The sequence below is a fragment of the Ooceraea biroi genome, chromosome 2 (genome assembly GCF_003672135.1).
Source record: "Ooceraea biroi isolate clonal line C1 chromosome 2, Obir_v5.4, whole genome shotgun sequence".
In the NCBI taxonomy this organism is placed as follows: Eukaryota; Metazoa; Arthropoda; class Insecta; order Hymenoptera; family Formicidae; genus Ooceraea; species Ooceraea biroi.
Window position 1 is genome coordinate 620,802 of NC_039507.1, and position 26,997 is coordinate 647,798.

At 47.8% G+C, this 26,997-nt stretch overlaps 1 protein-coding gene across 1 annotated transcript in view; it reads right to left on the reverse strand.

Moving 5' to 3' along the window:
* Positions 1–26,997, reverse strand: part of LOC105282931 (homeotic protein ocelliless) — a 49,434-nt gene that overhangs the window by 21,585 nt on the left and 852 nt on the right. The window lies entirely within an intron of this gene.

Consider the following 26,997-nt stretch of genomic DNA (forward strand, 5'->3'; position numbering starts at 1 on the left):
AAAAATACGTGTCTCCAGAAAGAAATTTCATTCGGACATACTTGCAGCCACGATTTACCGATTCTTTTTGTTGTTTGCGAGGTCGGAGCACTTGAATGATGCAATTAACGATGCAACTTTTGGAATGTTACACAGAAATCCAACATGCGTTTCTGCTCGCTGCACATTTCGACGCTTTCAAGTGCATCGAAAGTTAATCAATTGCAGGATTAAGGGGCTTGCGCCGGAAACAAAAATCGCGTGCGACTCGGCGAGTAAACTTCGCCGTTTCATACGCGATTAGCCATCGCGGCCGCCATTGCTGGCACGAGCGTGACTCGTTACCGAGCCTGGTAGGGGCCCGATAAATTGAGAGGGAAGGGAAGTTAACAAAGAAGCTTCCTACGGGCGACAACCGGTTCGAGGGAAGTCAAGTCGGCCGCAGCGAAACGATCGCGGAAAGTCGCGGAACTTCGATTTGCACGTCGTAAATCGGAATGGATCGTTATTATTAAAGCTTCCTGGATCGTCACTTCCGCTGCTGCCTTCGGATTATCACTGGATGTGTTGGAGCGCAATTTCCGCGTGTATTACACACATATACAGCGTGAAAAAAGGGATCGAAAATTTTGATTACTCAGCAAGGGAAGCAAGCGATGCTTATTACGTGTTCCTCTCGGTAAGTACCGCACCGCAAGTATCTCTCGGGAACGAACGAGAGGAATTATTATGCAAGCGAATTTTGAGAAGGAAAACGGAATGCAACTGCAGGGCACAATTTAAGAAAAATGGAGCAGCATGAGAACCTTGACGACCGCTGTCAACGGAGTGGAAATAGACGAGGCATTAAAACCGCTGAATTGTAGCACTCGCGCGAGAGAGGCAGGAAAAATAGGGAAGAAAACGTTGGAGAGCGAGCGAGGGAAAATGAGAAGGGCCCGTGCAGCAAGTTTGCGCAAGAGCATCTCGCTCCTGGTCTCTGTCTCTTTCTCTCTCTCTCTCTCTCTCTCTGTCTCTCCCGATGAATGAGAGGAGGAAGGGCCGCACGCGGCTAAAAAAATCCATATAAAGGTGAAAAGAGGAAAACCGGACCGGGGTGGCTCGTACGAAGGGCGAAGCGGCGGGGTACGGGGTATTGGGGGAAAGAAAAGTGGAAGAAGAGGAGAGCAAGAGAGAGAGAGAGAGAGAAGGAGAGAAAGAGAGGTGCCCGTCGCGAGTTTGCGCGCGTTTTATTCCTCCTCCCGTGTTGAGGCTCCGCCCTGATGTTTTCCCCTCCCTTCCGGTTTCCTATTCGCCCTTCGATTCCTCCTGAACCGCCGGGATCGTACATTGCCGGCATCCCGGCTCGCAAAACCGCGCGCGCGCTGCGCTCCGACGAGGGAGGAAAAATAGGAAATTGCACGAGAGTGAGCGATACGTCACCTTGGCCTACTACGTCCTGGCGCTTCATAAAACTTTCCTGAGTGTCTTCGCGCGTATATTTAGGTGTCTTTAGGCGTTATTACATTGCTGTACACTACTAAATTCCCGTGTAACGTTCTCGTGTTCCTCGAGTATTCCTAGAACAAACATGAACTGTTACTGCTACTACTATCACCGGGTTTAGCGGAGAGCTTAGATTCCGATACCCATAATCAAGCGTTCATTATTGCAGACATGTATAAATATTTATGCCTTGGCTTTCATCTGCCAATATTCTAAAGGATGCTCCTTTGCATCTGCTAGTTTGGAACGAACTTGTAGTCACAATCAGTCAAAGGGGATGGCAGTCAAGAAACTCGTATTATGCAGGTCAAGGGTAGTGTATGCGCGAGTTGCGATAAACTATCACACTTGTTGGAAGCGTGAGTAATTAATATTTTGCGCATTGATGTTCACGATTGATGCGTGTATAATTTATCAGATCAGTAAGTAGACAATGGCAACATGATGATGATAATTTGGCGATTCGACGAGCTGGAAATTTTCGATAAAGCGCGAGACAGTTGCAGCGTCGAGGCTGATAACTGGACGAATGACGTCGAGGCAAGATTTCCTCCGGGAGGAAATTAAGAAATTTCTTGCGTGCCAGGCACTTCATAGTGCGACCGATCTTACGGATCGTTCCACAATCATCCCGCGCGTCATTCACCTTTATTCACTTTCACCCGAATTCCAATACCATATTCGCGCAACCGGTTTACAGACGCACGCATTTTTTTCGTCGTGATCTGAGCCCGCTCCACGTTGTACACTTCGATTCCAAATTCCGGAGGTATCGGGCGAATTATCACGTGAGGTTGGTCCGCGAGCGAGGGAATTCCGCGCTGACGTCTACATTGTGGCGCAGCAGTAACGAAGCAAAGATATCTCGGTTCCCCCCGCGGAATGCGTTACTTCGCCGCGCGGGTTATACCTTCTCTCTTTCTTTCTCTCTCTATCTGTCTATTCTTTCTATCTTTTCTTTCTCTCTCGACAATATCGGCGTCGAATAAAAGTCACACGACGTGGACGCGCCGCGAAACTCTGTATTTTCTGCGCAACGCGCGAATGTAGATGGTTATTTATCGAAATTACCGACGACAATTCGCCCCTTGCCGATATCAAGACACCGTGGCCGTCGGCAAGCGGCGATTTCACTTTGTCACGGGGAACACAATCGCAAATGGGCGATCGTAACGTTAGCATTTTTATGCCTTTTCCTCGTTGCCGACCGACACATTCCGCACTAACTCATGGTTCGCATTACTGCCGGTTAAATTCTAAAACGTCGCGGATATGTATATGATGGCTCCTTGTATTAAAATCTACATCAGGCGAATCGTCCCCGCGAGTGCGCCGTTTTACGACTTGAGGCTGGTAACGCGAGACTCGCGATGGCGTCCGAGATCCTGCCGATCGATCGATCGATCGATCGCAAGAGTGAATCGTGGAAGATGCAAGGACAGTGGCGAGCACTGTTTTCTCAGCTGGCCGAAATATAAAAAAGCACGCGAGTCTCTCACGGTCCGCCTTTGTCGCGCGAGTCTCCCGCGCACGTCGATTCTCGGCGGGAATCACGGATCCACGATCCTCGTCTCGTTTCTTCTCTTCTTTTCTTCTTTCTTTTTTCTTTTCTTTTTTCTCATTTCGGCCTTCGTTCCCTCGCAGAGGATCATTCTCCTCCGCTCCCCCTGTCTTCGCGGGGCTCGCGGGGGAGCGGTGGTCGATAATAAACGATACGCGTCACACACAGCTCCGCGAAATATTAAATACAGTCGCGCATTTACGACGGCTCCGGCGGACTGGGAAAGAGAGGCCGATGAGGGGGCTCCCCCTCGAGATGGTCCCGGGTGCCCGGGATCCTGGTAGGGAGAAGAAGATCAAGCGAGCGCAACGAAGAAAGGGCGGCCGTGAGGCAGAGGTCGGGGGGGCTGCCTCTGCACCCCTTCCCCCGCCTCGTCGACGAATTTATAGAGGAGAAATTAGGAGGTTTATAGAAGCTGTGCGCGGTAGCTAACCGTAGATCATCATTAGAGGCCCAACTGGGCTGCTACGTGCGGATATATATGTGCCGCGGGGCCGGTCACATATTTACCACGCCACGGCGACCGACAGGTATGCCGATGCGGCGAGGGGCACGCTTCGTGTCGAGGAGAGCGGCCCTTTCTCGTGCGTGTGCCCTGCGATCGTCTCCGGGGGCTTCCACGGGCACGGGAATATTTTTCTCCGACGCGTTCCAGCGCGACATCACCATCGTCGCCGCCGCTGTTTTGCTGCTGATGCTGAAGCTGATGCTGGGATAAACCCCGCAGGCGAAGGTGGTCAAATCGACAGTTTTGCACACAAAATCGCCTGGCGTGGTCGAGACGGTGGTGGTGGCGAACTGCAAAACGCCTCGCGATGAGTATCATCTCTGAAAAGATTATTGCGCAACATTGTTGCACCCGAAATGAGAAAACGTGAAGTCTACCGGCAACCTGGGGGATCCTGGTTCGTGTGAACCATTCAAGCGAAATGAAAAATTCAACGTACAGGATAATCAGTTTACGGATCGTGTACGTGCGCGTTTAAAGTTCCGCTTACGGGATGAATAGTCGACGTTATCATGTAATTACAGTACAAAAGTGAAATTCGAGGCGCTCCACGCAAATTGCGTGTCCGCATTTTTCCACAGCCACACTTGCGTGACGATGTAACACGAGAAACGAATGCATGCAGGGATGCATATAGTGTGCGTAAAAACGTATTATGTATACGTTGTTAACGGCAAAACGTGCGTTGCAGATGAGCTTTTTCGGTGAGGCGCAAAGAAGAAGAGGAATGGCAGGAACAGCGACAGAGAAAGAGCGAGAGAGAAAGAGCTTTCAATTCCGTGAATTTCGAGAAAACTTACATCACGTGGATGGGCAATGGTGTATATTGAATGCACAAAGGGCTGCAGGCGCAGCAGCGGCGGCTGCTTTGTGAGAGAGCTCTAATGGACGCCGAGTAATGACGTCGACGAAAGATTGCGCTTCCGGCGTATATATATATATATCTATCGCCGCGGTATTATATTCGAGCGAGGAATTTTCGCCGGAAATTTCGCTCCTATTACAATGTCGCCTAAGTACACGACGGCTTCGCTGAAATACCCCGTAAAGACCGTGAAATATTACGTTCTACGATATCAAAAGCTATCGAACGGGCGGGCACGAAGCATTATCGGTTATTACCGAGTCGGAGGAGTCGATAATAATACGTTATTTACACCGTGATTTATCAGTTTCACGGGGAAATGCTTTAATTCGCGCGTCGTCGGTGACGCGTGATTCCGTTTGAAAGTCACGCAGATTTATTAAGCCGAGCTGATAAATTAGACGATTACCGGATTTAACGCTTACATTGCTCGCACGGACTGCGTTTATCGTGCATGACGCGTGTAGCGTGCGTGTGAAACGTCTATGAGCGCTGTGAAAACGCTGCGTTTCCAGCGCAAAAGATTTTTCAAACCTTTCAACCCTTCGCATATAAAGTCGGTCTAGAGTGGAGACCTAACGGTTTCAGAGCGAGTTCCGCGAGGGTTCTCTTTCGCAGAAATAACGGTACATTTTTGTGACCGAACTAACGAATTCTTGCCTTCGTGCGGGAAAGATCCCTTCGGAGGAAAGCGAAAGGTACGGAAAGCCATGGATTACCCAAATTATTCATCTACGCGTCATCGTCATCATTTTATCATAATTTATTCCAATCTGTCGATTAATTTCGTAATTGCTTTCGTCGAACGATCGCTCATCGGCGATTTCGTTATCACTTGCTATCTATGGTCCCTCTTTCTCTTTCTTTCGTTTCCACAAATCTACTCGATCGTAACAATGATGTTTCGACCTTGAAATATGATCGCTTGTGACAGTTTTTCATTAGCCATCTAAAGTTATGACATCTATTGTCTGTGACCCAACATTTATAATACTCATGTCAACGGCCACCGCAAGACTTTAGAAACTCGGGACAAGCTAATGGCGACAGCACGTCCACAAACCCTTCACGGTTAGTCTCTTGGATTTCATGGCGCCGTACTCTTGTTCGGGTTTTCGAGCTTCCGCGAAAATTCTATGCGAGACAATAAGATCGAAACTAAGGGCCGACGAAGGTTGCTACGTGAAAACACGATATGTTCCTCAGGGGAAATCTTCCGAGTTAAATGCGACACGTTTTATTGAATAACGGTACAAGATAAATATTTAAATTTCCATTCGTCAAACGCCAGGTATTCAGACCTTCTCGGTAATAAAAGGAATGTTAAGAAATCTTTCTCTAAGAGTCAAAGCAAGTTTCTTTTCGCAGTGTCCCACGATATTTCGATACTCTGGAATTCTTCAGTTTCCTCGCTCCGAGTAAATCGCGAGTAAATCGTCCGATAATAATAGGCGATCCGCCCGACGATTCATGCGGCTATCAGGACACGGTTAGACAGATATACGGCTCGATTGTGGCAAAAGCGACATGAAATTTCATGTCCACCCGCACTTCCGTGAGTCTACCTGGCCGGGAGGGAGGCGTAGGGAGTGCGACGGGACGGTGGCGGTCCGAGGACGGTCTGCCGCAGAAACTGCTAAATCTCCCGTGGTAGGAAACACCATCAGTGCTAAACCACAAATCCTGGCTTAACCCGAGCCTATGAATTGGTTAAAGGTCGGCGTTAAACTGGTCTTCCTCTCTGCTCGTATCTCTCTCCTTCTCTCTTTCTGTCTCTCTTACTCTGTTACGTACTATCAGCAGAAGAAGACACTTTCTCTCCCTTAGATGTGCGTTGTCGACGGTCCTGTATTTCGTCTTCCGTGGCCTCGCGTCTACTTCATCTCTTTCTCTTTTCCTTTCTCTCTCTTTCTCTCTTTCTCTGGTCCTGTCATGTTCTCCAAGAGAGGGTAGTCTCATTGGCAAAGCCGAAAAATTCTCCAGGAGAATTTCGTTCAAAGTTTTCACCGGTAGTCGCCGGTACGCGTATTTGCTTCCGCGGCTAAGAATAACGATCCTCGATGCCTGCTTCCGGGAAAAGGAGATGCATGTCCGCCCAAGTAAGGGTTAAGGGCGCGCATTGACGATTCTTTAAGTAGCGTCGATGAATAGCGTCGGTCCTTTGAGGATCGTACAGCACGCTGGTTTTTGTGGAGCTCGTTACCAAACTCCCGGCTTTGACCGGATGTTACAATCGACTAGGAGGCTGCAACCAGGTCCATCAGAGACGCGAATAGTAATCTCATTATTACCTCTCGAAAGCGTCGCTGCGTTGAACGAACGATTCTCGTGTGGTCGCTTTTCTTCTCACCGCATACATTCGTTCAGCCGTGGCACCAGGTTTTTAACACTGAATAGTTTATTCAAGAAAACAATTTTTTGAAAACTAGATTAACTAGATAAACTAGATAACGTCTTACTGTAAGTTATTGTTGCTATCTTGCATTGTCAGATTTGCATCGGAATGGATCGAAATAGAATAAACGGAATGAACATTCTCGAGATAACGCCTTCGCAACTTAATCCAATCACGCGAAAACTACTCGGGGAAACAATAAAGTACTGCTTACAGTAACAAGATTTTCTGCATTGGTAGCCAGTACCTCATAAAGGGATCAATTGGCATTCGCGGAGCGTCAAGCACGTGCTTCGTCGGTCCACCGCCGGCAGCTAAAACTCAGATTACGCACCGATTAGCGAGCTTCCGTTTAATCCCACCGCCGTGCTGTGTGAATCCTTCGAGAACAAAAGTCGGTTATCAGCGGAATCTCCTCTCTCCTCGCTCTTTCGATTCACGTACTCCTTCGCAATTATAAAATTGCACCTTCATTAACTCATCCAGAAAGATTTCACATCTCTGACTTTTTGTCGAAACCTACTCGAGGAAATAATTTTAACACAATTTTTGATACAATTTTCAAACCAGACGTCAGAAATCGAATTTCCGTTCTCAACTCATGATCGACACGCGCCACATCGCCGATTAAGATCCGATCTGCAACGGGAATTTAATCATCCTCTAATCGCACGGTCCCCTGCGCATCTCTCATTCTCTCGGGGAGAATTCGGGAGATGCAGAGTCGTGAGATCGCGCAGCGGGTTGTCTCGCGGCAACACCTACCCTTACGCAAAAAGGAAAAAAAAGTATGACCCAAACGGGTGAAGAGGTAAAGCGAAGAAAGCGATTCCTCTCGCGGAGCTCGCTGTCGGAGACGTCGTGCACACCCCGGAAGAAACCCAAATTCGCCGAGCTTCTGCTCGTCGGAGTATACACACACGTGTGCACATGTAGCACGGACGAGCGTTCGAAGAATGGGAGACGATCGCGTTTTCAACGCTGCAATGGGCCCAACAATGGCCGGCTTCGATCTTCGTATTCGGGGCCCCGGACACAATGCGCCGTGCTGACGTGTTTATATAGCTGCACGGTGGAGAACAGCGCGCGACTACGGGTCGGGTATACACAGCGTGTAATTTAGTTATAGATCAGTTTGTTACAATTTGACGTTCCGTTTGTGCGGGCCCCTGTAAACGCTGTTTACCCAGGCCCCTGCGAGCAACGTGTAAACGCAGTTTGTTCAGGAGTCTGACACGGACAAGATGCACCTCCGTCGTCCGGTTCTTCTTCTTTCGTGCTGCATTGTGCGCTAAAAATTTTTTTAGAAACGCATCAGGACAAGCAGGGTTTTGCGAGAAGCAAAATTTGTGCAGGAACTGCACGATGTGCATACGAACTGGGAATACTATCTCAACATAATTTTGTAAAAAAATAATTCTGCAGAGGTCACTTAATTTATTTCGACAAATTGCGGAATCTGGATACACGAAATGATGAAAGAGATGATCGACGTTCGCTCACAAGTATGATTGCTCTGAGAAATGTCAGTGCAGTTTAGAAATATATGATTAATGATCATCATCGTTAACATGTATATAATAAGCGTTGTTTTGTATATGTCACGGAATAATGAAGAATGCGACTGCATTCAACGAACGCTGTCTTTCTCAAGAGAAAAAAAATCCATTAGTTCAAAGTCAATAGAGGTCTTGTTTTCTTTGTATAGACATTAAGTTTCTTCAATTTTGAGAAATATTCATCCCTAAGGAACGGTGACGTTCTCGTCCAAACAATTGCTGTTGTCATGCAACTGAGATCTATACTGTTTACTGTTGTCCTGAGGAAATAGGATTTTCTGCCTATTATGTGTTAGAGTCCTTTGGGAGTCAAATTCCAAATATATAATGCTGTATGCAAAATACTGAAAAAAAGATTAAGTTTCAGAATACTATTGCTACGATAATAATAGTAAAAATCTCAAGAGATAATAGGAAAGTGATTTATTTAAAAACTGAACATTCTTAGCAAGAACATCCTTGGAATATCGGAGACAACTCTGCAACTTTTTTGCAAATTTTCTACCTGCTCTAGTCTCGGGTTTGCTGTTTTCAGATCTCATGTATTGAAGTGCCACACAATAAATATTAATTATACAATATCCGTGAATATATATCATTGAATTTATTTTGAATTTTTAAAGAAATTCATATTAAGCAACGTAAATTGCAAAAGATATTTCAATTTATACCTTCCTCCCAGAGTACCAATGTCTTTTTGGAGATTTTTTTAGGCGACTTTCCCAGCAATCTCCGATCGAATTACGTGTTTACGCGACATCCAAGAATCATCGGCCAAAGGTGACGAGAGCACGATAAATAAAAGAAAGATCGTCCCGAAAATCGAGATGGTGACATGAGGCTTCGATCGAGGTACGACGGATACATTATTCCCCAACTCGACACAATGTTCCACGATTCACCTGTCATCGGACGAACCGATCCGCGAGAAAGGCAGAGAACACGAGAAAATGGTCCAGATACGGGTCTCGATGGAAAAATAGCCTGTCTTTCACGGATTCACTGTTACGTTTCAATGACGTTTCAATGGAGCTTCTTCATCGTTCGCCATAGCTTCGCAGCGGTCACTTACGTTCGCCGCAGTTTCTCAAACTAATTCTCAAGCCCGTATACAGTCTTTCATGCGACGAGAAAATAAAGTAAAAATAAAAAGAAAAATTACAAAAGAATAAAAGCCTCAAGACGAACACAAATATTATCAATACTGACAATGTAGGCAACGATGAAGATGTTTGATACCAGACTTGAAGAAAATTGGACACTTATAAAATAAAATATTTTTCAGGGGATATTTCTTCGAGAATAAAAAAAGATCGCGAGAGAGAAATCGCGATCCTATCGGCCGCAAGTGCGTTGAGAGGGACGACTCTCTTTGTACGACGAGCCCTCGGAGAAATTTGGGTGACGCCGACGTAGGATGCTATAGACATCGCGCACTACACGGCCAGTCGTGTCTCAGGGCCTTTTAACCGTTTGACATCGGCGACACGTAGAATACATTCTGCGGGCGTCCCTCGTAAGGCGCAGATTCCATCTCGCGCGTCAACCTGTCCGATCGCCTCGTTTCTCGAAAGCTGACCGGGACGAGCACGCGGACGTGTTCGAGTATTCGAGGCGGGCGGACGATCCCTTTTGAGCTGCTGCTCGATCCCGCCGACGGGAAACGTTTTTCTCTTATTCGGTCAAAATGGGAATAAAGATACAACGGCGCGCGCAACAGATACGTCGTATTCATCTGAAATCGATCGCGTCCGAGTCGGCTCTTCGAGCGAGCCTCGCCGACTCCTTCCACAACAGGTTGCGCTTTCTCACTTGTCACGTCGTATCAGCGTGATGCGTTCAACGTCGGACGATTTTGGCACACACTTGTCGCAATTGAAATCGTAATCTCTCAGATGTTGAGGCTCTCCGCGGCGTTTCAAAACACGTCAGTCTTGCGAGAAACGCGCCGATTGAAACGCGCGACTGTTTGGTGCGATGTATAGATATTCTACCGTTTTTCTTGTTTTTTCTAAATGAATGTAACTGTTGTCTATGTACCATCTTCCAATGATTCATCTCCCGTGAAACGGTAAAGTCCTGAAGAGTTAAATGAGCAATTGGAATTCCAGAGATCCGAATGTGGAAACGGCTTCCTACAAACATTCCTAGATTAGATTCCATCTCACGCGTCAACCTGTCTCCGACATCTCTGTCTCTGAAAGGGAGGCCAGAGACAAGCCCGTGAACACGAGTCGAGGTGGAAACGAGAAGACGGTTTCTCCATCTGCAGGAGAAACCGTCCAGGGGAGATACCAGGGAGCCAATCGTGCGTTTCGGGACTTCTCTCGGTTCGTCCTCGCACGTTTGTCGTGTGGCTGCCTACAGATACGCGTGTACTCAAAATCTCAGATATGCATCCGTGACGTAAGTGGCAACCCATTTTCCCCGAATAACCGCAGCAAGATCAAAGCAAGATTGTAACGTCCATTTCGGATATTATTAAAAAGCCTGAATATTTTATCACATAGTATACTCATTGATGATATTAATTATTTAACTAAATCACTTGTAATAAACGATTTCGAATTTTCTGGCGCACGGCGATCACACAAAATATAACTAGCTCAAGAAAACTGTAAGAGAATCTTATGTTAATCGATCGAGTTTCCGAAAGACTCAAAATTAATAACACACAACCCGATGTACTAACGCAAAGCGATTTTATGCGAAGGAACTATGTATTTGTAAAAGAAAAACTTTGTAGGAAAAGGATGTTCGCGAGCCACAGCGTTCCATAAAAGCTACTTTTTACAGAAATCTTTCGATGGCGACAAATTGGAGGCTGCGAAAGTGGCGATAGGGGCGAATACTGGAGAGGGCAGGCCGACGTATCGTACGGCCTATTTTCACGGTGGCGGATCCGAGCATTGTTGCAACGCGTCGTGGGTTTATGAGGTTCCCGGCGAGGTAGGAGGGGAACTTCCTGCGCGCAAAGATTAGCACTCCCAATGGGATTAAACGGCCCTTTTCTCTGTGGCGCGTATATCGCGCCACGCGTGTGTCGCGGCACGGAGGGGAAGAGGGGTGAGAGTATCGACTGGATGCGGTCCTCCATTCTGACAGACTGCGGTCGAGTCTTCACGGGGGTTCCTTCCTCCCCCGGTGACTGCTCCCGAGGGCTTCCATTATCTGGCCGCGTAGTTAATTACTGGCAAACGACTCGTTTATTGGTACGGAGATAACGAAGATCCATCTCTCCGTCCCGGACCGCTAACAGAATTTTATCCGAGAATTTATCTGCGAATCGGAGCAGACGGGAGATTCCCTCGACGCGATAATTCTGATGCTCGTGCAGTTCGTTTTCCGTCGGTTACTCACTGTGCCGATAAAGTTGAAGCTGCGAAACGACGAACAATCCGCGTTACCAAACGTGCCAGGGAAGTTTTACTATTTGCCGAGATTAAGATGATAAACGTTAAACTCTACGTAAGTGCAAGTTATTTGTTCTAAACTATGAACACGATTCTGCCGTTTGTATAAATATTATTATTATTATTATGTATTTTACGGTCGGAAGCGTTATATTTTCCCGTCCGAGTGTCGAAACAAGTGCGCGTAGGATTAAATGGATGCGCGAGAAAAATGTCCATATACGTCCGGTTCTCACGAAGGGATCGTCGAACTGGACAATGAATCCGGGAACGCAAGATTTATAGTCCCGCTAGGACGAATGAATGGAGCCTGAATGGATGCCCACCCTCTACTACGTCACGACTTTCGCCCCTTAAAACGGCCCGAATTAATTTATATTTCCTGCTCGAGGTGCCAGAGTGCCCTTCACGATCAGGTGATTCAGCTGGATCGCGCCGAGGGATTTCGTTAAAAGGCGTTATCGAGATGCGAGAGGATCTAAGTCACTTATCTCGGATCATTCGGTGATCCGCCCGTAGTTCCGAATTTCATTCATGGACTCGTGGCTAGTTCTGAGCGATGTCCGTTGGGATCTCGATCTCGAACGGATCGACGTCATCCCTATTGACTTGACTCGGCAAAAGTGAATGAATACAGGAAAAATGTCGAGTAATGCAATAAATTCAATAAATGAATCGTCGTTAAAATTGCATTTTCCATTTTTACTTGCCGACTTACGCAACTTATGCGTAAGATTATTAAACATATTTTAGATTAGCTGTCATTGCATGATTATCTCCAAACAATTTTATTAGAGTCCTCACAATCCTACGCTCGCTCGATGCGAGATTTTCGGTCGCTTCAAGAATGGACGCCTCCGTTTGGAAACGCTCGCTCGTAATGACCATTTCCAGTAGCATTTGCCGCGTCGAATTCGACGAACGAAATTCCGTATGTCGCCGTCAAATAGGCAGCATGCATGTGTTTTTATCCAGATATTCAATTATCGGCATCCGTGCTAAATCAGCCGGAGCAAGTCCTCGCGCCGACTTTCGAGTTCAGAATCATTTCGCTGGATCGGCGGCGAGGTTCGTTGCCGCTCAGATTTACGGTGGAATAATTGAGCAGGCGTCTTACGCACGTCTTACGACGGCGAGCTCAAAATCAAACCGGTTTCCATCTGGACAATCGCGACCAGTCATCATCGTCGTCGTCGCCGTCGTCGTCGCCGTCGTCGTCGTCGTCGTCGTTGGCAATGGCGAGCGAATCAAATCGTGACTTCCAAGCGTTAGCCGATTTGCGTTACTTTTATGGTATTCCTTTGTCACTCAGATCGGAAAATAGTCAACTAAAAGAAAAATGTTAATAGAAAACGTTCCGTGTGACAAATGTCATGTCATGGTATAATAAACAGTACATGAAAAGGAGCAAAATTCAAGCACTTTCAACGAACATAATGCATATTCCCTAAGGGAAAATATACGCTAATGAGTTTCCTAAAATCTTTTCAATAGTTACAAATCCGTGACCAGTTCGACTTACAATTAACAAAATAATCTTTTCAGTTACAGTTTCAAGCACAGAGAACATTTTGACGAATTTTTCACACAGCACGAGACTTCCATTCATGCCTGCAATTATGTGTCTCCAGCGATGGCATGATAAATTGCAGTATATAATGAACAGCAAAGACAGCGTATTGTCATTTCTAATTATTTAATTATCTCGCAACGTTTGCATATCACTTGCGACAATGCAGACCGAACAACACAGACAGCACCATGCTGAGGGGAGGAAAGAAGAGATTCCGTCGGGTGGAAGAGCGAAAGAAACCCGAGCGAGATTAGTGACATTTTTGCGGCTCCTTTAGTGGGAAAACGATGTAAACTCTCTCCGAGGGAGATCCAATCTGGAGGACCTCGCGACCCTTGACGACCGACGCCTGCGGTGCGAGACGGCTACTTAACGTATCCCGCCTGGGTTCCTCCCGCCCTTTTGAAGCGCGCGTTGCTCTAGCAGGCCCCATTTCCTGAATGAATGTACCTTTTTGTACTTTGCATCACTTAACGCTTGGCCGAGCGCTTTCATGGGGTCCGTACTTTCGGCGAAAATGCGCGGCGCGCCTAAGGACGACCGCATAGATAGGGCATGCTGCAGGCACGAGGTTGTTCAGTCTCCATCGCCGCAACAAGACAGGGTGAACCGACAGGGTAGGCTTCGGACATCTTGTTGAGGATAAGATCTCCGGGACGCCACGAGATTTTGCGTGCGGCTTGTGCCGGCTTGCCGCCATCGCAGGAGAAAGGAAGAATACGAAACGTCCTACAATAACTTTCGGCAGCGCGAGTTTAAAGCTCGTTTAGCAAAAGAGCCGATCGTTTTGTGCATGACAATCGGTTTCTTCAGCTAGAGATGAATGACAGGACGAGGAAACACACAACAATACGAGCCTGTAAGTGCAAATTAATTTCTAACTGGTTCGTTTAATCCAACATTGATCCAAGAGACTCTCATCTGAACGTGTTTTCGCACACGCGGTACCCGCAATCTGAAGACCCGCACGCTGCAATTTTTCATCATCGCCAACCTATTCGAGCGCGCAGCCCGCCCCCGTGAAAATTGTCATCACGGGTGCGATCTTCCCGACGTTTCACGCCCGAGCGAGCCGGAAACCGACGAGCGTAATAAAGCCACCCCTTCGGTAAACCACGCGGCACACCCGCCCATCCATTCATCCATCCGTACGAAAGCCATGGGTGGTAAGCGTCGAGCACGATAATGGTTGGGGTGTCACGGCATTCCTCTTTTCGGGATCGTCGAGGCCGCGTCTCGCGAGGACAACGAGGCAGGGCGAGGTCGAGGAAGAACGAGAGAGACGCGCAAAGACTTCTCGATTCTCCCTGGACACCCGCCTTGGCAAATTACTTTACAATGCTTCCGCGCGCGCGGCACCCTCTCTCCGTCATCGTGGCTTCCGTCTCGTTTCTTCGGGTTCCGCTTTCGCTCCGCTCGCTCTCGCTTCTCGAAGCCCCACGCGCGCTAATGCTCCTCCTCGTATTTTCTCTCGTCCATCCTTGCTTCACCCTCCCCCCGTCGGAGGATGCTTTTAGAAGGCATTAGACGAGGCGCTCACGGTTCGTCGCCCGTAGTCGCTCCGCATTAAGGATCTACGCTCGGTGTGCTCGACACGATCTCCCTTCTCGTTCGATTCTCCTCGAGCGAGTGAGTGGCTGGTTGACTGGCTAGCTGGCTGATGCGTGGGCGGTGATGAGCGATTCGCATGCTGGTATAATTCGATGATTCGAATCGCAACTCGCTGACGGAGGAACGCGCCGCGCGCTTACACGCGCGACTTCGAGGACAAGACGCGCGCTAATCCGCTCGGTTGCTCTCCCTCTGTGCAAATATGGTCAACGTTATTTGAATCTCGCGAAATTATACGAGAGTGTAAGTACCTGTACGCAACGCCGAGGATAATCGCGATATATAATCGCAACGCGAAAGCAACACGATGATGATCTGCGGCCGTGTTGGATTCAGACAGTTGCGAGAGGTTCACGTGATTTCAGCATACCTCAAGAACGTTTTCAAACTTTAGGCTGGGTTCGGCCCGCAGGAAATTCCCCAAGAGGCATTCCTAAGAAGTTCGAGATTTTTTATATTTTTGGGAACGCGCGCGCCCGGATCCGTCCATCCAAAGCAAATAGCTGTGGCCAACATGGACCTCCATTGTCAAGCAAGGTTGAAGGTCGACTGTTCTTCGATCGTGGTTCAATCTATATCTCGACGTGTCAGAACGGAGAGAGAAAAAGCTTGAGAAGAAAAAAGAAAGAAAAAAAGAGAGAGAGAGAGGTCAAGGTCATTAGTGCGAAGAAGAGACATATCCGCGCAGGGGGACGGCACATCGGTGGCACAATCCTTAATTAAGGGATGAGGCACCCGGTGGCCCGGGTCACAAACTACGCTCGTAAATTCTTCGGCAAACGTATGCAAAAGGTAAAAGTCCGAAAGGGCGCGGGGAAGAGGAGCAATCGAAATAGAAAGGAAGGCAGGGAAGATGGGGGAGGGCGGGAGGGTCGAAGAGCCAAGGTGCCGCTGCCGGCGATGACTCTGACAACCGTACAGTCCGCTTAGGAAATCGCATCCTCTGAGAAGAGGAACCTCTGCCGAGTTACATACACGTTAACATGGTCTCTCTATTCAGACTCTTCTGACTCTTCAGGTACTGATATTTCTCATACGATGTGACTCGCTTTGAACAACGCTCGGTGCAACGGTGCAACGGTTTAGTAGAATGTAAAAGAGAAGAAAAAGAAAAATCAGATCGAACGTTGAACATCGATCTTGCGTGCCTTTGATCTCGCAATCAGATTTATGAATTATCAGTCGAACTTGTCAACAGATCTGAACGCGGGCATAGGAAGTAACAGTTGGAATTAACCTTGCTCAGTATATCGATTAGCATGCCAGTCTAGCTCTCCGTGCCATTTCTCGCTTTGCATAGTAATGCGATTACGTAATGATTTCTACTGGCTGATTGGCTTCGGCGAGCCTAAATAAACACGTGCCAACGTACCAGCGCCAACGCTGCCAACGCACTTTTACATGACAGCTATTTGCACCTAATTAATCTCGTATATTCATTGGATCATATTTACAAAATGACTTATGGACTGCGCGACAGCGTCGCGCCCCATGGAGCAGTCCATGAATCTCGCTCCAGCCAAAGTACGCTCTAGTCCGGTACGTCTAGGCTGGAGACACCTAAGCAAACGCCGATCAGGAACATTAATCAAAGTGCGAAACTGTCTCTCATGCGCTTTTTTGCATTTCTCGCGAGTTTCGTAGTTGCACCATGAGCAAGGATCATAAACCGCCGGGCGACAAGGGAATCTGCGTGAAATGTCAGCAAGTCAAAAAGCAAATTACTCGGAGTATCCGGCCCCTCCCGCGGGATTCCGACGCCTACGATTCTAGAGGATTCCCGCGACGCAAGGGCATCTCCATAGGGTACACGCGGTGAAGAAGTTCCACGGTGTGCCCGTTATGGTACTGGCTGTACCCCGTGCACGGCACCCCGCGTCTATATATAGATGTGGGACAAACGCGCACACCTATAAAGGATATTCAGCGTGAACGCGGAGCGAGCCTTAAGCATATCATGGTAGGAACGGAATATGGGATGGCACCGGAGATGACACATGGCCCAGCCGCCGGTTGCGCGTCCTGCGCCATGGACCATCGGTAGACGGAAACAGAGATAGCCGAGGGTACCGGCGGCGGGAGCGGGACAGAACGACGTGTCCGACGTGTCGAAGGGGGCGGGAGGGAGAGAGGGGGGCAAAGAGGGACGTCGGTTAGCTCTCCTCTGCCGCAAGCCGCCGGCGCGAGAGCACAGTAGCGGCAAATACCCATAAATATAAAATATGTCCCTCCTTTTCACCCTTTTGCACGCACACCGACGTGCCCCTTCGCCCCCTCTCCACCCTCTCTCCCGTAATATATCGATAACCGTGCACACGCATCTTCCTTTCTTTCTCTTTCTCGCTCGTTCTCTCTCTCTCTTTCTTTCTCCGCCGATGCGACGAGCTTCTCTGCGCTCCTTTCCCGCTCTTCCTTTCTCTCTCTCTCCTGTTCGTTCTATCCGAGAGGATCGCGTTCGTTTTCTCCATCGCGGCCGTACCTTTTTCCCGGCGGCTTTTTCTTCGGCTCTCTTGCTCTCTCGCTGCTATCCGCCTCAACACCTTTGTGTACGGCATTCCTTGCTTCTTCTTTCCTCTTGCTTTCGCTCCTCTCATACGCCCCTCACCTCCCCAAGCTTTCTCAATTTCTCACCGCTTCCCTCTTTCTCTATCTCTTTGGACAATTTGCCCGAGCGAGATTCTTTCCGACGCCCTAGAGGAGCAGCGCGTAATGTAAATAGGTCGATAGTGCTCGCAAGGTTGTTAGCATCTTCGCTGAATCAACGCAGTCAGAGCGGACTTCTTCAGAGCTGGGAAAGTTTCGCGCTCTCTCTAAGGTTTCGTCCTACTGAACGAGGACCATTAATCAATCATGATCTTTCTTGTCTTCTATTGCTACAATTGCAATTACGATTATAGCTTGAAGCGTAAACGACAAGGTTGTGCACCAAATGTGCATTATATTGCACTTACTTTAATGCCCGTCATTTTAAAATTGTTTATTTAGCAAACATCGATGTCTAGTGCCTCGAGAAGACAAAGTGCCAGAGTACTAATAAACGGTTCCTCTCTCTCTGTCTCTCTCCCTCTCTCTTTCTTTTTCAGAACCTGCGTCTCTACGGATGCTCGCCGATTGTGGGAAGCCGCGAGTGCCTCCGTATGCGCATGCGACGTCGTCTTCGACGTTGATTAATCGGGTAATTAATTGATGGGGAGCTCCCGAGAAGCCGCTGCTTCTCCCGAGAAGGCGCGGATAAAACCGAGAATTGCGAACTGGTTCTGCGTTCTACCGGGAGTGTCGCGCGTGCGAAACTTAATGAGACGATCCATTATTTCGCGTTTATGGCAGGTCCGTAGTTTTTCAAGCCGCGACCCTGACACAGACTTCTCTTGGGGAGCGATTTCAACACTGATTCTTCGCAAGGGTCAGATTGTCAAACGGGCAAAAAATACAAAGTGCAAACGTACAATCGTTCTTTCGCCATGACGATATCCTGGATTCGTTCGCTCGTAAATGACGTTTCCTGAGATTTAACAAACGAAATCACGAAATCAGAAATCTAACGAATAATCGAAATGAGTTTATGGGAAAACGTAGAAATGACTAACCACACTTTACTCAAAATTTGTTTAATCTTTTACTTATGCATAAAGCGATGTTAAACATAATCGACGCGTCACATCCGCTGTCACGTTTGACATGCGACGACGAATGAAATGAAACGGCGGAAACTGCGACACAGACTCGAGAAACAAAATACTTTTCTCTCCCCGGCATTACATCGCATTGCAATGGACGAACGTACGGAGTGACACAGGATCTCGCATGTGCAACAAAAAATCTAATCTCAGGCTGATCCCTTACGATTGTATCGCGTACAGATGCGCCGTTTGAAGGAACTAATCGTTTCAGCGCTAAACACGGTAACCGACTTCCAAGGACTCCGCGAAACGCGGCTAAGTGCATTCTGTGTCCTGCGAGGTGGTGTCCTCTAACCACTTCTAATCCTGCAGTTGCACTTCGACATTCCACGCGCATTCTCGCGTACATGCGCTTTGAAACACGTGTTTCTTTAACCCTCGGAAGATATATTTACGGTATTTATGCGAGCACTTAAGTACCTTTGTAAGTGTGCGACGTGAGTTTGTATTCGCCACATGCGAATTTCGTGCTTTGACGTAAACCGACAAATGCAGAATTAATAAATAGCTCGTTATATAAGTCCTGTTGCAAACAAATGTCTTATTTGTCCGTTCGTGTGTGTAAAATTATTTCAATTTCAGCGATTAATTATCATTTCAACTCCTGGCGTCGATTCTACCCATGCGCAAGTTTTCGTCTTTGATGGCGAGAGAGATTGAAACGTTGGCTCAGTTTGTACGCGCGAAAAGGTAATGATGAAAAAGAAGCACGAGGAGGCAGATGATCGCCATCGCCGAGAACCCGTCCGCGTCCTTTACGGCGACGCTTCCCTTTACATCGATACGGTTTGCAACGCGAGGATGCATTAGCAGGTGCATGCCCGCATAGGCATCCAATAACCGGCGATGGCGGCCGATCGATTCGCGTCAGAGGAATTCTGAACAGCCGCGGCGTCGCAGGATACAGGACGATGCGCGACGCGAGAAGGCAATTTAGCAGGCGCAATGACACACGTCCGGTTTTGTTGTGTGCACGCACATCATGTACGTATCGCGTACGCGTACACGTCCGTGTAGGATCGCGGTTGAGAAATCGCGAAGAGAGATAGAGAGGCGAGAAAGAAGTACGGAAAAAAGTACGGACTGAGGATGAGAGGAGCAACTAGCCGTTGTGAGAGAAGAAATCCCGTGAGCGAGGCCGAACGACGAGAAGCGGAGAAGCGGAACGACGACGAAACCCGTTCTCATTATTATATTCATATTCAGGCACGATGGAGCGAACCCTCCCCCTCGTTCCTGCGCTCTCCCAGTACGGTTTTCTCTCTCTCTTTCTCTTTCTCCTTTCCACCTCCTTTCTCCCGCACGACCGCGTAGAGGCGGTATAGATATAGCGGTATAAAAATCTCTATAAAAAGTTGAAAAGTGCCGCCGCCGGAGTTGAGGGGCGACAATGGATGAAATATGCCGCTTCGTTCGACCCTACTGGAAGCCTTAAGGTGCCGGACACCTCCTTACACCTGCGAGCGCGGGGCCTCGGCGTGTTGCAGCGCCTTATTATAAACCGAGCCGGCGGCCCCGGTATCGCCATGGACGGGACGCCTATCCACGAAATCGATGCGGCCTTCTACCTTGAATTATTCCCGCTGCCGCGCGAGACTGCGAGGCGTTCGCGGTGATTCCGTGAAATTCGGGGCTATCTCGCACCCCCCCCTCTCTCTCTCTCTCTCTCTCTCGAACGAACGAACGAACGAACGAACGACTCGTCCACCCTGTTCCTCCTCCTCTCGCTCCTTTTTCTTTCCAGTCTCCTCGTGAATCCGTGCTCCTTTATGCTCCTTTATGCGCGGGTGGACGCCATGGCATTCCGGTAATTGACCATGGGAGAACGCGATAACCACGCGGCATCTTTGGATGCGCAAATCCAGGTTTCGCGAATTTCGGTTCTCCGTATGGATTATTTGGACGATTAACGGTGGGTAACTAAGAGGTTGCTGTTGGAGTGTTTAAATAATGTCTAGCCCTTTTCGCGATCAACTCAGGTACATAATTCTTCCGTGAGTCATGGGTATCGACTTGCGCACCAACAAACGTTCTGTCATCGCTCTGATATACGTATCGTCGTGATTGTCACACTCTTCGAAAGCGAACAGATTTCTCGTGATCATCTCCTGAGTCTTTCCATAAAAAACTGTCTAAGAATCTTAGGCGCGTGCTCGCGAGAACGTATTAATCAGGTGTAACGATATCTGCTAATTACAGTATAATTGCACGAATAATTCAGTGACTGATATTTGCGTTTTAACACGATCTGCTCTTTTGATGTTCTTTTCGCCGATCTGACGGTTTTATCAGTTCGAGGATAACGTCGACATGCAAAGCGGAGATCCGGATGTCAAGGAGTACAACCGCTCCTTACGGTATCGCTACGGTAATATTGTGATTCGCGACCAAATCGTGACGACTGCAAGCCGCAGGTTCAGATCAAAGCAGCTTAATAGAGTTCCGCCGCTCGCGATATTTCACGTAACGCACAACGGCTGTCGCGGCACGACAGTCGTTAATAATGATTTGTGCTCATGGGATCCCAATCCGCAGAAACGTCGGTAGTAGTCCCACTTTCATTTCGTCCAGGAATAGGATGATCGGTCTCTTTCTCAGTGGCCAGCTATTCCGCCATTCAGGCAGCTGCGGAAACGCGAGATATTAATCGTCATCGCACAGGCTCAGATTAACTATAAAACGTCCTTCGGATGAAGACGTGAGCTCCTCCATCTGTCCGACACTTGGGCTCCAGCAATTCTAGCGTTAATCATTTCTCCGAGCCCGGATTACAATTACGGAAATTGTATTGTCATTGTCAATATATCAATTATAAAAGATCCATATCTCAACATCTCATTAAACGGGAACGTGATTAAGGAGAATTCAACGTCTATTTGAAACAAAGTTCGACTGCAGATTCAGGTCAGTCTTGATAGAACGTCGTAAAGCATGTTAGTTTAAGAGACTCACATAAATGCCTATATATATTCATGCCTAAATTAATCGAGATGCTATAAAAGAGACGCTTTGATTACACCTCCCTTCTCATCTCGGCCAAACAGCTGCGCTGTCTTTCGAAATTGTCTTGATGTTCAATTATCACGGCCATATTGAAAGCTCATAAATTCCGTGGTACAAAAATTGTGACACACGCAGAACACGGTGTTCAACAAGAGTGATACAATACAACACAGATCGTGATACTCGGTTGTCCGGCCAGGTGTTAGCGGTTTCGGCATTTTTTTTCCGCAGGCAGTCAGCCTGGACCCCCGACGAGCTTCGACGAAACCACTAATTGGCGTCCCCAAAAAAAGAGAGAGGCAGACCAAGAGAGACAAAGAGGAAGATAGAGAGATAGAGAGAAAGAGAGAAAGAAGGAAAAGGAAGGAAATGTAAAGCACGAAAAACCAAAAATTTTCAAAAGATTCGCACCGAAAAGGTCCCGGATCAGTTGATGCCCGTTTCCGGATGCGACAATGAAGCTGATTATTGGTCGGGCCAGGAGGCCTCTATTGCGGCTACGAGAGAAGCGTGTCGTTTATGAACATGGTCTTGTGGCCTTAGATAGTAGCCTGTGATGAAGGCGCCTCGTGGACACCAGGATGAAGGATAATCGCCATTTCATCTTGCCTGTTGCGGCGCCTGTCCCGAGGTACGGCTCGAAACTATTTACAAAACTTCCGGCGAAACAGCCAAGCAAGCAGTCGTCGAAACAGATCTACTTAATGGAACGCAAAGTACGTCAGAATTTCGGATGAAAAAGGGGAAGATTTTCGTGCGGCGCAACGAATTCTCTCTCTCTGTATGCCAACATTGCCTAATGAGGAGATTCATAAAAAGTTCATAAAGGCGCAATGGGTGAGCTGTCGTTGCAGGTTTTAATTGATGTGTATGTCGAACATTATTAATGTCCGACTCCTGCATAAGGCAGTCACCTGATCGAGTAATCAATACCGTATTAAAACTAACGTTACATTAATTTGTGACGCGTTGTAATTGCAACTGCATCGAGTTCCAAAATCAACTTAAGCGAGGCAATGCTGAATTTTTAAAATGTACTTTATGAGTGGTACACTTCACGCAAAAGTAAATTATTGCGATCGGACAGAGCAAGAGCATTTTACGAGCGTGGTTCGCAAATTTATCCCAAATATTGCTGAAAAATTCCAGACAAAAGTTCCAGTAAACACACGCCAAACGTGCTGAACATAGCCTGCACGGCAAGTTTTTCCCTTTTAAGCACAACTTTTTAACACGTGGCGAAATTTCATTCCGACGACTGGTTACGTCACAGAAACGACAGACGACGAATAGGAGAATCTCGATTTCGGATTTCGTACGGACGTACGACGGGGATGTGTCGTCGCTTGTAAATCATGATACGTGGACATGCACGAATTGGCGCGGGACTTAATTTACGGCCGCATTACGAGCCAACGAAGCGCTGAAATGGCGCTTCGCCATTCATTGTCAGCCGCGCAAAGCTCGAGCTTAAATTGCGTAAGATTTATGCCTCGCCTCTGCATGGCGTTAATCGTTGCGCGTTCCCCACCCGAGAGTTCGCCGGTCGAATTTTCCAAAAAATTTGACAGATTCTGCTTTATATCCCAGGGGCAGACGGATATGCCCGGAGTTGCTAACTGATAGTTAAACGCGGATGTGCATATTGTTCAATGAACATTCGTTACATCCGATACGAATGACGTGACGTATTTCGCAGATTTTATGGATACCTCGTAAACTGCTCGCCCATCAAATCTCATACACTTGCATTCTCATCACCTTCCTCTCACCGTTTCTCTATCCTCTCACCGCTTCATCACAGCCAATAATGACCGTAATGTTGCATTTTTATATCAACACATTGCTTCCTGTTTGTTTGTTTGCAGACAACCGATACCTCAGTCCTTCATCTACCTGACCAGCGAGTTTTGGAAATTTTCGATAACGCAAGCAACGCGGGAATTCGGCGACACCGATGAGACTTCCTCGGCAGGAATTTCGTCCCGACGGAGGTGTCTGGATGCTACGGACCGTCCGAACCGACGCTGACTCACTCGAGAGGTTGCCGCAGCTGGTACGAGCCACAGTTCGGAACGGTCAGATCGGACCTGACCCCGTGTTCTGGCCGTTACCGTTTCTGAGTGACGTCTTCATGTCTGGCTCTGCGGGGCATTCCTCGTTCTCATTGTGAGTTTGTCCGTCAGCCCGTTCTGCCGGGCCCGGTCCGCGAGACGCATATCGCCAACCCCCCGTCGTCGGCCACTTCTCGGCGTGAAAACCCCGCGTGGCACCTACGGAGATGACTCGTGGAAAAAAAAGAAGAGAGAGAGAAGCATGCCGCCACGAGTCACCACGGGTCGAGGATGACGCTGGGCACTGCTTCTCGCGTCGCGAAGACCGTCGTCGGGAACGCAACGCGAGTGGAATCGGGTGAAAGTGAAGCGAAGTCGATGGTGCCCCATGGTGACCATATCGTGCAACGATCGAGATCGAATTTTCAAGTTAGGCGCATCGTCGATGCTTTGGAGAAAGAGATCATCGAATGTGGTCCAGATAATCGCGCATTTAACTTTTATGCTGATTATATTAATTTCCATCTGGAGAACTTCTTTCCCAAAATATTCACGTGTCCGGTGGGCATGGCGATTGATAAATTTAAGACTCAAATTAAGACTCTGGATACACTGAATTTATTGAATAACATCTCATGTAGTCGAGTATATAATCGAGTATGTAGTCGTTTCTGGCTGGTCTGAATATTGATGCGATGCCGTGAAATTCCTTCGCTTTCTTTTCCTTCGTTTCTCTAATTTTTATAGCGGTACACTGCTAGAGCCTATGAAGCTGTCTCGTAAAAACAGAAGCCGAGAACGATCCCTCGTAGATCTCGAGTTATTTGAATCTCCGCTGCGAGAAAAACAGGTCGACCAATTGGGCGTCTCGAAGGCCGGCTATAAACGTGATTGGACTAACACCCGTTGCAGCAGCAACAGCGATTATAACTTACCAAACGCGTCATCTAATAGAATTAAAGCCTATTATCTACTAATTGATATTTATTGTTCCGTTTAATTTCGACAGAAGTAGGTTTCATTAGCAACCCCACGGAATCCCAGCACCACAATAACCGTAATAATCAGCGCAAACGAAAAAGTGTTTTTGTATCCATATGGCTCTCGATTTCTCGATTCGAAATGCTGCATCTCAGCTCGGCAATTAAGATTACGCTGGCTAATAATGAAAGAGAAAAAAGCAATTAACTTGGCGAAAGGTCACCCGCTGAAACACGTGACAAATGACGATTTAAACTCCCGAGTACATTTACACGAAATATCGCGGCCGGTTTGGGATAACTGTTAATAACCATCGTTCCCGAGGCGGGGAGAAGCCGATTTCGGCCGGCTGCGCGCGCGCGAGAGCCGAGAGAGGAGTACGCGCTGGTGAATCCGCTGAAAAGAGTCAAGAGCTCTCTCGCCTACGCGTTCTCCTCTTCGGCGAGCAGCGCGAGCGTTGCCTCGCTAACGAGCGGCGATTTCGGTTGCCGGAACCCCGACGCGATAGGCAACTAAACTCGTATTACTCGATTCCGCGGCGGCCGGGACGGCCGCCGGCCACCGGTCAAAGAAATCGGTACAAAGATTGATGCTGCGCGGCGCGTTTCACTCTCGCGCGGCCGACCGGCCCGGTAGCGGTCTTTATCGTCGCGGGACGTCGTATAAACGCGGCGTACTTTTCGTGACGATTAGCGGGGATGACGCGGCGTTACGCCGACAAAAGCGCGAACCGATGGTTTACCGCTGCTCGCCGGGGTTGTACGCGCCGGCGGAGAGAAAAGGTGGCTGGCGATCCTGAATAGAGCCGATAAGGAGGCGACTCGCCAGGCAGGATGCCGCCGAGCGTGGTGTACCTCGTTAATTGGCGACAATTAACAGGACGAGCATGCGACCAGCTACCGGTGCCCACTCGCGAGCGTGATACGCGCGAAAAGGCACCGCTCGCTTTCTTCGCCGCGCGGTCTTACGCAAGCAAGAGGCCGCGCTGTCGTCGTGTCATCATCGTCGCCGATGCCGCTTTCTTTGGTCGAACGAGGCGGCCGATTTCCGCGTTTCTTCATTCGCATCCTTCCAGCGCGAGGGATCCAACGAACGACGCGGAAACGAATCCCGTCACATCCCTCCCGTATCCTTTCGAGCCGATCCCTTTCTGCGCGGCATGGTTGAAGCTCCACTCGGTTTTAGATCTTCTACCTCGGAGTTGGGTCTTCGCGTTGGAATTCGTACGATGGAATTCTCGTCGAGGCGAATCTCGTGCCGTCGCAAACGTTGGTCTTGTATAACGCGACGTAATACGAGAAGCCGAGAACTGTCAGAACGGTGCACGAACATTGACCTCACTTTATAATCGGGAAAGGTTTGCAGCTACAGACAGACATCAAGGACCAAAGTTTCGTGTCACTGCGACGGAGGAGGGTCCCAGAGCTCTCCATGAATCGAATGATCGGAGGGCGTGTCGGGGTAATCGTCGGCCTTTGGGCCAAGACCTAACTCGAGAATGGCCTACCAATTTTCACAGTGACTTTTTCAGCTATTTTTTACCCTCGCAGCGATTTTCGAAAAAAATTTATGTTCTTTGAGCACGCCTTAATTGAAGGCGTCGTTAACCTTGTAAATGCAATTATATCTATGTCTCTCTCTCTCTCTCTCTCTCTCTCATGTGCGCACGCGATAAGTCATTTGACGATGTCATTTTATCATTAGAAATATTGCGCGTTAGAAATATAAAGAAGAATAATCGAAAAATGGAAAAATATGTTATGGTTTCGTGGAGCGGAAACGAAAAGAATTTATCGGAAAATTTTAATGAATGATAGGCTTTGTAATTAGTTCAATCAGTAAAGTCATTTTAATCGGTTTAAATTCGTAAGACGTATGGAAAGCGAATAATAATGCAATAACATATCATTTTCACATCAAATCGAAATTCGGATTTGCGAAATGCGATTTGATAAATAGAGAAGAGGGTTGCTAGGAAATGAACAACTATGCAATGTTAATTATTACAAGTTACAAATGCACCGGGGAATTACGGATGCATAGAATTCCCGAATAGATATTGCAACAAACTAGTGGCTTTGATTGACGATACTAGTTACTTCATTGTCGTTTCTTTCAACACACAGTGTTCTGTTTTATTAATAACATGCTATGAGATTTAAATTCCATGTAGCTGCAAACGTCTCGGAAACATAATAAACAGAAATAGAATTGTGTGGCTTATGTAGGAAGTCGCGCTTCATTGTTTGTGTTATTTATAATATCTGTAAAATCCCGTCATCGCGCGTTGACAATTAACATGATGATTCCATTGGAATTCAAATCCCGCC